Raw genomic sequence first — 11,516 nt, 5'->3', positions numbered from 1 at the left:
ACATGATTTAAGTAAAGATCCAGCTGAAATCGAAGACCTGACATCATTTTATTAAATAATTAAATTATTATTGAAATAGTATAACCATGTATGGCACAATAGTTGCATATATAAAATAAAACTTTAGAAAAAAGTGACTGGGGAAGGGGTGTGCATGAAACCAAAAAAACTAACCAAAATAACCAAACCTTAACAAAAACAGACGATTTGGTTTTATATTTTTGTAAAATCCAAATGTTCAGTTCAGTTACGGTTATGCATGTAATAGAGACCAAAAAATTGAACCGAATGTATGAATTTACGTTTTAAATTTTAAATCTTAATGATTTAGAGTTTAATAAACAGTGTAATCCAAATATTAAAGCCCAAATGCATAATAATCAAGTAACCATCAACTACCAAAAATAATTACGTCCAAATTCATTATTTTGTGCCACATTTTCTTTTAGGCCCAAAAATTCAAGTCCAAATGGCAAAACCGTAACCGAACTTAACCCAAACCAAAACCGAGCGGTTTTAGCCTACAACTGACGCAACCCGAACTATGCACAACTATAGCTGGGATCAACCTTTAGTGAAACTAACTCACCTTGTGAGAAGAAGCAACAAGAAAATCAATGCCAAGATCTTGGACATCAACAACCATATGTGGTACACATTGACAAGCATCCACCAGTATTCTTGCCCCAACATTATGTGCCCATTGAGCAATATTCTTAATTGGAAGAACCGAAGCTACATAAAATTTTAAAAAATCATGGCATCTACATCACACAGATAAATACTTTTGCAACCAAAATAGGTCAAAGACGATGCATGTAACTTATGCATACCAAGCATGTTAGAGACATGATGAACCACCACTAGTTTAGTCCTTTTGGAAAGCAAATCTTGTAGCATTTTGGTATCCGGGACTTCATCTTCTGTTAAACTAACAAACTTCAAAACTGCGCCAGTTTTCTCAGAGAGAATTTACCATGGAACAATGGCACTATGATGTTCAGCAATTGTAACAACTATCTGCAGGTATTGATAATAAATCCGACTATAAGAATATTAATGTTTTTATTCAAGAATATTATAATAAAAAAACGCACCTCATCACCGACTTTTAAATTAGAATGTCCCCATGAATAAGCTACAAGGTTGATAGCTTCAGTAGCATTTCTCGTGAAGACGATTTCACTAGATTCTAGCGCGTTAACAAAATCCGCGACCTTCTTTCTTGCCATTTCATACTCATCCGTTGCCCGTGCATTAGTGTTTAAATAAAATTATTATACATGATTGTTGATGAGATGGTGAGAGTGAATTGGTGTGTTAAATAGCATACCTTAAGAAATAAATTCCACGATGCACGTTTGAGTTATATGATCTATAATAATTGTTAAGAGCATCTATAACAGCTGATGGCTTCTGTGAGGTTGCTGCATTGTCTAAGTAAATGAGGTTTGATCCATTGTTTACCTTCTGCAAGATAAACGTTGATCATAACATGATATTTCATAATATCTATCCATAATAACACGACATGTTTAACACAACTAGTGAACTCGAACATGTTTAACTGAACATGTCATTTTCATAAACGCTAACATGGATATGTTTAATAATCGGGTTACACAACACGACACGTTTAACGCTATTAAAAGGTGATCAGTTTGATAACATGAATGAGACCATACATTTAACAGATTAAATTAGACCAGTTCAATAACATGATCGGCACAACAAGTTTAACACAATTAGGGGAAAAAAGACACAATTTACACGACTAAACAACTGTCACCAAAAGATACAAACCAATCCAATGTAACTACAATATACTAATATATTATGAAGCAACGCCGGCATAAATGTGCCATGTCGACCTGTTAACCTATTTAACACAATAAAAATGTGTCTATGCGTATCATAAATGAGGTTAACCGGGTTGAACCTGTTTATAGTTTTGACACAATTGTTCAGACTCAGTCGTTCTATTGTGGGACTGTTGCCTTTTAGAAAGAGTATTATTGTGTGAGTTTTTAGAGTACGAAGTGTTGTATGTAGAATTGGGGGAAATACTACTTGCAGCTCATAAAATGATATTTGAATAATATAACAGAGTCCATGATTATGCATCCAATTATGCATCACGCCCTTTGAGTTTGAATCCATCCAATAACGGAAATCTCCAATTGGAATGAATACTAGTGTTAACTAACTACCACCGATAAATAATAATACTTGTAACTGAATTGAATAATAATAATAATAATAATAATAATAATAGGAAGAAGTAGGTTTAGGTTTAGGAGCTTGTTGCAATAGAATATGAAAGTGGGGTCGGGTAGCTTGGCCTAGAGAGACGAGTGCTGGACCAGAGATAGAAGTTGAGGCTGTTGTTGTTGTTGAATATGAAGAAGAAGATTAAGAAGAAGATGATTTGAAGCGGAGGAGTTTGAGAGGAGATGTTGATCGATTGGATAAATAATAATTAGGGTTAGCGTGGTTGTTTTTTTATGAGCTGAGGGAGTTTCACGACTACTCCTTCCATGCTAGTCATCATCATCATCGTCATCTCCACCTAATGAATTTGCAACCCACCCAAACCTCCTCCTTTCAACTTTTAACTACTGCTTCTGCATATCAAAAACATACACTTTTATTATCTTGTTTTTTTTAACGAATCACCTCTCAATTCGTTATAAACATCCACTCTCAATCCGTTAACTTAGTTAGTGCTCTCCATTCGTTAAAAATTAAACTCCAATTCGTAATAAATATCCACCATTCGTCAACCATTCACTGATTTGTTACATACTTAACGAATCTGCTCAATTCGTTATAACTTATCATTCTAATTCTTTATAACAGTTGCCCGAATGGCCTCCCATTCGTTATGATTTCCACTTTGTCATACCCATAACGAATCATCTTAATTCGTTACCAATACCTTAACTAATCAACTTAATGAATCACTTTAATTCGTTACATTTAACTTAACGAATTAACTTAACGAATCGCCTTAATTCGTTATCATTACCTTAACGAATTAACTTAACGAAATACTCTAATTCGTAAAAATTTCCATAACGAATTGCCTCCTAATTCGTTAAAATTTCCATAACGAATTACCTCCTAATTCGTTAAACTTCCTTAACAAATTAGCCTTCTAATTCGTTAAACTTCCTTAACGAATTGCTACAGTAATAACGAAATAAGTTGTTAGATCAGAACTGCTTCGCCGGAAAAACGAAATTCGCCGGAAAATACTGTTACATCGCCGGAAAAGTTCAGATATGGCCGGAATCTGGAAATTTGAACTTCATCTATGGTGAAATCATCAAAACACCATCATAACTCATGAAATTCTACCCAAACACCCGGATTTTCATCACGATTCCGAATCCATAATCATTTTAACTTAACAATCATTGATTCAACACCAATTAACTTAACCCATGACATGCTCTTCGATGGTGAAATCTTCAATTCACCATAATTAACCACCAAAATCCGCAGAAAACATGTGAATTTCAATAATAAACACAAATCCATCAACCAATTAACTTAACAATCACTAAATTATCATAAACAGGATCAAAAGTTATCATGCTCTTCCATGGTGAATCACTCAATACACCATAACATAACACCAAATTACACAGGAAGTTACATCTTCAATCAATAAAGACGAATTCACCAACAAATCCACTAATAACAAACTAATTTACTCCAGATCTGACCAAAGCCTGAAGAACACGAAAAACTCATATTCATACCTTAATCAAAGCATCGAGAGCAGCCGTCTGCTCTGATACCAATTGTAATTCCCTTTCTTGGATCTAGCCGCGTCGATGCACCCATTAATACAATATGAACAATACGTTAAATACATAGTTTATTGGTAATTAGTGGATAAACTACATTATAGAGAGAATAATAACTTATGGAGAACCTCACACCTCTCATGTGTGTGAACTCCCTTAATTATGAGCATGGAACCATCTATTTATAGCCCACAAGCTCCATTCGTTAAGTTAAGCGTAATTCGTTATGCCTCCATAACGAATTAGACTCCATTCGTCAACATTCCATGTCGAATGGTGTTAACTTAACGAACCAGCCCTCATTCGTTATGATTTCATAACGAATGGGATTATAAGCTTAAAGAACTATCCTAGATCACTAACGAATGGACATCATTCGCTATACAAACCATAGCGAATGGGCCATTTAAAGTAAATATTCAATCTAGACTACGTATAACTAATTCGATTGCTACGAACACCAAAACCGTGCACTAACACAACTCAAGCATCAATTCACCGAAGTCATCTTTGAATCATCAAATTTCATCCAAATCCATGTAGAAACCCACAAAACTTTAACGAACTTCTGTTAGTGCACGGTTTTGTTGCCACGAGTCTTGATAATTATCGTCTGTAATTTATTATATTTTAATATAAGGGCATTATGTAATTTATGCTATTTCGTTAAAGTATAGGCTAATTCGTTAAGGATGTTTAACGAATTGGCCAGTTCGTTATATGTAAAGCCCACTCGTTAAGGTTGTTTAACGAATGGACTGTTAGTTCGTTATGTATGTTCCCATTCGTCATGGAATGTTGACGAATGGGGGCATAATGAATCAGAGACTCATTAAGCTTTCCTTTTGAGTCATGTAAGTTAATGAACTGGATCCAATTCATTACGGCATGTGTAACGAATTGGTGTCCATCGTCTATATATAGGGTGTTTCATACCCTGATAAGTTAAATTTTGAGATTAAGGTATAGAACCTCTGCCAAAACTCTCTCTCACTCAATTCTTCATTAATATATTACCAAAACACATAATATAACCATTAATTTACTTATATATGATTAATTAAGTAGCATATCATGAACTAGATCCGTTAAGGTATTAGATCTATTTCCGGTAATCAATATCGTTTAGATCTTAGGTGTTCACAAGTGGTATCAAAGCTTTCGGGTGTTCGATTGCTCTTTATTTTGGTGTAATTGAAACTTATTAATTGAGTTTTTATTCGGGTTTTTTTTTGAATTTTATTTTGGATTTTATATGGTTTCAATGATTATGGATTGTGTTTGAATCGGATTGTGTTTGGTAAGGATTAAGGATTGTTTGGGTGGATTGGATTGTGAATTTGAGTTTGATTAAGATAGTTTTTTATTGAATCTGGAAAGGTACGGAACAGGGGATGGTTTTCGAGATAATTTGTAATTGTTTGGTTGTTTAATTTGTAAGGGATATGTTTGATTGTGTTTGTGAATTGATTACGAGTAATATAGAGTTTGATTTGGCCAATTTGGTACCAAATTAAGGTTGTATTATAGAGTTTTAAGTTTAGTTTTGGTTGATTTCTAATCTGGAAATTTTCCATATTTATGGAAATCCTACTTGAAGGTTTGAAGATTTGAAGATGGTAGTAATTCGTTATAGTTAATTCGTTATATAAGTGTACTGGTTCGTTATCATTCTTTGAACAGATTCGTGCCGCGTGGCAAGTTTGTTACAACTGACTAACAACCTGATTTGTTAATAACTGTAGCTGATTCGTGTTACTGTACTCAGTTCGTGTTATATTGTCATCACGGATTCGTCATTAATTCGTTATAATGATTCGCCAGTAATTCACCATTGATTCGTTACAATGATTCAATAGTAATTCGTCTTTGAATCGTTATTGTAATTCGTCATTGATTCATTATTCTAATTCGTCATTGATTCGTTATAATGATTCGTCAGTAGTTCATCTTTGATTCATTATTCTAATTCTTCATTGATTCCTAGGTGCCGATGAAGTGGCTGCGCACAGTGGTGCCCGGATCTAATCGCTACTCCATGCTGTACCAAAACAAACAAGATCATCACTAAATCTTAGTGTTTGGTTTCATGTTAAAGTTAAAGCTGTTATTATTGGTTGGTTACCTGTTGATCAAGAAAAGTGGCTATATCTGTGGGATGAAGGACCTCAACATTGAAGGAACATAGAGCAGCTACGATGGACCGTCTGTGAAGGGGCCGCTCCATAGATACGATCACCGGGAATCGCTTGAAGGTTTTCACCAAGGTAATTAGCCAGCTCTACCTTTAAATAACAATATTAAATTATGATTTAAGGTAAAATTACACCTGGCAATCATTGCATAAAATTGATTGATTTGGGTAATTTTTGTTTAATAAATGGATTGATTGGGTCCACGTAAACTATAAAATGGGCCAACACCACCCACCACAATTGTCTTCCGCCATCACAGAAAAAATTTAGCGGGTGGACCCATTTTGTTACTTTTTCATATGCTGACCCGTTTCAACTTGAACCCATTTTAGTTAAAACCCGTTTTGGCCCGAACTAAGTTAGCAATTTCAAACGGGACCCATTTTTTTTCCAAAATACCAAGAAGCCGCTTTTGGTCAAAGCCCGATATGTTCTGCACCAAATTAGGATTTTCAAAGGGACCCGTTTCTTTTTTTCTTCTAAAACGACCAAGTTTCACCTCGAGTCCATTTTGGTCAAAACCTTTTTTGACTTGGAGAAAAGATCCAATACAATAATGCCTTAACTTACATTACGTACGCGAATCCATTTTTTCACGAATCTATCCATGCAATCACATTCAAACATCTCGGAATCGTCAATACATATCCAATCAATCATTGGTTCAACGATAAAAACAGTTTTGGATGGTTAATCAGTTAATATTTCACTTTTTTCATGAAGACCGTTTTTGAGCCTTTACTAAGCGTTTGCTGAATGTTTAAGTTTTGTGAGGGTTTTCTGAGCGTTTTAGGTTTTTGCCTTTGTTTTTTGCCTTTGAGCGTCTCGCCTACCTACCGTACGTTAAGGCATTAGCGTATAGTAAATGCACCCTTTGACCTGAACCAAATTCAGATTTTCAAAAAGAAACCATTTTTTTTCTAAACGACTCGTTTCTACCCAAAACCATTTGGTCAACCCCTGTTTTGACCTAAACCCGCTTTAAAAAAGGACCCTTTTGACCTACACCAAGTTTTGGCTCGTTAAATGACCCGAACTGACCACCCATTTTTACCAAACTTCGGCAATACTAGTTAAAATAGATTGAAATTTAAAAACTCAGTTATTTTGATGTATAAAGACAAAGAAGATGAATATCAAAGCAAGAATGGAACAGAATCAAAAGTTATCATTCTCTTCCATGGTGAATCATAAACAGAATCAAAAGTTATCATGCTCTTCCATGGTGAATCACTCAATACACCATAACTTAAAACCAAATTACACAAGAAGTTACATCTTCCATCAATAAACACGAATTCACCAACAAATCCACTAATAAAAAAACAATTTACTCCAGATCTGACCGAAACACGAAGAACACGAAGAACAAGAAAAACTCATATTCATACCTTAATCGAAGCAACGAGAGTAGCCGTCTACTCTTATACCAATTGTAATTCCCTTTCTTGGATCTAGCCGCGTCGATGCACCCATTAATACAATATGAACAATACGTTAAATACATAGTTTATTGGTAATTAGTGGATAAACTATATTATGGAGAGAATAATAACTTATGGAGAACCTCACACCTCTCATGTGTGTGAACTCCCTTAATTATGAGCATGGAACCATATATTTATAGCCCACAAGCTCCATTCGTTAAGTTAAGCGTAATTCGTTATGCCTCCATAACGAATTAGACTCCATTCGTCAACATTCCATGACGAATGGTGATAACTTAACGATTCAGCCCTCATTCCTTATGATTTCATAATGAATGGGATTATAAGCTTAGAGACTATCCTAGATCACAAATGAATGGACCTCATTCGCTATACAAACCATAGCGAATGGGACATTTACAATAACTATTCAATCTAGACTATGTATAACTTATTCGATTGCTACGGACACCAAAACCGTGCACTAACAAAACTCAAGCATCAATTCACCGAAGTCATCTTTGAATCATCAAATTTCATCCAAATCCATGTAGAAACCAACAAAACTTTAACGAACTTCTGTTAGTGCACGGTTTTGTTGCCTCGAGTCTTGATAATTATCGTCTGTAATTTATTATATTTTAATATAAGGGCATTTATGTAATTTATGCTATTTCGTTAAAGTATAGGCTAATTCGTTAAGGATATTTAACGAATTGGCTAGTTCGTTATATGTAAAGCCCACTCGTTAAGGATGTTTAACGAATGGACTGTTAGTTTGTTATCTACGTTCCCATTCGTCATGGAATGTTGACGAATGGGGGCATAATGAATTAGAGACTCGTTAAGCTTTCCTTTTGAGTCATGTAAGTTAATGAACTGGATCCAATTCATTACGGCATGTGTAACGAATTGGTATCCATCGTCTATATATAGGGTGTTTCATACCCTGATATGTTAAATTTTGAGATTAAGGTATAGAACCTCTGCCAAAACTCTCCCTCACTCAATTCTTCGTTAATATATTACCAGAACACATAATATAACCATTAATATACTTATATATGATGAATTAAGTAGCATATCATGAACTAGATCCGTTAAGGTATTAGATCTATTTCCGGTAATCAATATCGTTTAGATCTTAGGTGTTCACAAGTGGTATCAAAGCTTTCGGGTGTTCGATTGCTCTTTATTTTGGTGTAATTGAAACTTATTAATTGAGTTTTGTTTCGTTTAAGTTTTTATTGGATTATAGTTTGGATATGATATGTTTTGAATGATTATGGATTGTGTTTGAATCGGATTGTGTTCGATAAGGATTAAGGATTGTTTGGGTGGATTGGATAGTGAATTTGATATTGATTAAGATAGTTTTGGATTGAATCTGGAAAGGTATGTAACAGGGGATTGTTTTTGAGATAATTGGTAACTGTTTGGTTGTTTAATGTGTATGGGATATGTTTGATTGTGTTCGTGAATTGATTACAAGTAATATGGAGTTTGATTTGGCCAATTTGGTGCCAAATTAAGGTTGTATTACAGAGTTTTAAGTTTAGTTTTGGTTGATTTCTAATCTGGAAATTTTCCATATTTATGGAAATCCTACATGAAGGTTTGAAGATTTGAAGATGGTAGTAATTTGTTATAGTTAATTCGTTATATAAGTGTACTGGTTCATTATCATTCTTTGAACAGATTCGTTCAGTGTGGCATGTTTGTTACAACTGACTAACAACCTGATTTGTTTTTTAATTGTAGCTAATTCGTGTTACTGTTCTCAATTCGTATTACACTGTCATCACGGATTCGTCATTAATTCGTTATAATGATTCGTCAATAATTCACCATTGATTCGTTATTCTAATTCGTTATTGATTCGTTATAATGATTCGTCAGTAATTCGTCTTTGACTCGTTATTGTAATTCGCAATTGATTCGTTATTCTAATTCATCATTGATTCGTTATAATGATTCATCAGTAGTTCATATTTGATTCGTTATTCTAATTCTTCATTGATTCCTAGGTGCCGATGAAGTGGCTGCACACAGTGGTGCCTGGATCTAATCGCTACACCATGCTGTACCAAAACAAACAAGATCATCACTAAATCTGAGTGTTTGGTTTCATGTTAAGGTTAAAGCTGTCATTATTGGTTGGTTACCTGTTGATCAAGAAAAGTGGCTATAACTGTGGGATGAAGGCCCTCAACATTGAAGGAACATAGAGCAGCACGATGGACCGTCTGTGAAGGGGCCGGTCCATAGATACAAACACCGGGAATCGCTAGAAGGTTTTCATAAATGTAATTAGCCAGCTCTACCTGTAAATAACAATATTAAATGATGATTTAAGGTAAAATTACACCTGGCAATCATTGCATAAAATTGATTGATTTGGGTAATTTTTGTTTACTAAATGGATTAATTGGGTCCAAGTAAACTATAAAATGGGCCAACACCACCCACCACAATTGTCTTCCGCCGTCGCAAAAAAAAAATTAGCGGGTGGACCCATTTTGTTACTTTTTCAAAAGCTGACCCGTTTCAACTTGACCCCATTTTAGTTAAATCCCGTTTTAGCCCGAACTAAACTAGCAATTTCAAACGGGACCCAATTTTTTTCAAAAATACCAAGAAGCCGCTTTTGGTCAAAGCCCGATATGATCTGCACCAAATTAGGATTTTCAAAAGGGACCCGTTTCTTTTTTTCTTCTAAAACAACCAAGTTTCAGCTCGAGTCCATTTTGGTCAAAACCTTTTTTGAGCTGGAGAAAAGATCCAATACAATAATGCCTTAACGTATATTACGTACGCGAATCCATATTTTCACGAATTTATCCATGCAATCACATTCAAATATCTCGGAATCGTCAATACATATCCAATCAATCATTGGTTCAACGAAAAAAACGGTTTTGGATGGTTAATCAGTCAATTTTTCACTTTTTTCACGAAGATCATTTTTGAGCGTTTGCTGAATGTTTATGTTTTGTGAGCGTTTTCTGAGCGTTTCAGGTTTTTTCCTTTGTTTTTTGCCTTTGAGCGTCTCGCCTACCTACCGTACGTTAAGGCATTAGCGTATAGTAAATGCACCCTTTGACCTGAACCAAATTCAGATTTTCAAAAAGAACCCATTTTTTGTTCTAAAAGTCCCGTTTCAACCCAAGACCATTTGGTCAACCCCTGTTTTGACCTAAACCCGCTTTAAAAAAGGACCCTTTTGACCTGCACCCAGTTTTGACTCGTTAACTGACCAGACCCGACCATCCATTTTTACCAAACTTCGGCAATACTAGTTAAAATAGATTGAAACTTAAAAACTCAGTTATTTTGATGTATAAAGACAAATAAGATGAATATCAAAGCAAGAATGGAACAGAATCAAAAGTTATCATGCTCTTCCATGGTGAATCACTCAATACACCATAACTTAACACCAAATTACATAAGAAGTTACATCTTCCATCAATAAACACGAATTCACCCACAAATCCACCAATAACACAATAATTTACTCCAGAACTGACCGAAACACGAAGAACACGAAGAACAAGAAAAACTCATATTCATACCTTAATCGAAGCATCTAGAGCAGCCGTCTGCTCTGATATCAATTGTAATTCCCTTTCTTGGATCTAGCCGCGTCGATGCACCCATTAATACAATATGAACACTACGTTAAATACATAGTTTATTGATAATTAGTGGATAAATTACATTATGGAAGGAATAATAACTTATGGAGAACCTCACACCTCTCATGTGTGTGAACTCTCTTAATTATAATCATGGAACCATCTATTTATAGCCCACATGCTCCATTCGTTAAGTTAAGCGTAATTCGTTATGCCTCCATAACGAATTAGACTCCATTCGTCAACATTCCTTGACGAATGGTGATAACTTAACGAACCAGCCCTCATTCGTTATGCTTTCATAACGAATGGGCTTATAAGCTTAACAAACTAGCCTAGATCACTAATGAGTGTTCCTCATTCGCTATACAAACCATAGCGAATGGGCCATTTACAATAAATATTCAATCTAGACTACGTATAACTTATTCGATTGCTACG

The 11,516-nt window shown here is 34.8% G+C and overlaps 1 pseudogene; it reads right to left on the bottom strand.

Moving 5' to 3' along the window:
- Positions 1-589: 589 nt before the first annotated feature.
- On the bottom strand, positions 590-2,551 carry LOC143571603 (cysteine desulfurase 1, chloroplastic-like; annotated as a pseudogene).
- Between the last annotated feature and the right edge of the window lie 8,965 nt (positions 2,552-11,516).

This window comes from Bidens hawaiensis, unplaced genomic scaffold (assembly GCF_021521415.1).
Source record: "Bidens hawaiensis isolate Kalapana, Puna unplaced genomic scaffold, B.hawaiensis_p1.1 tig00025429_1, whole genome shotgun sequence".
Classification (NCBI taxonomy): domain Eukaryota; kingdom Viridiplantae; phylum Streptophyta; class Magnoliopsida; order Asterales; family Asteraceae; genus Bidens; species Bidens hawaiensis.
Note: the sequence above shows the minus strand (reverse complement) of the source record. Positions and strands in the feature narration are given on the sequence as shown.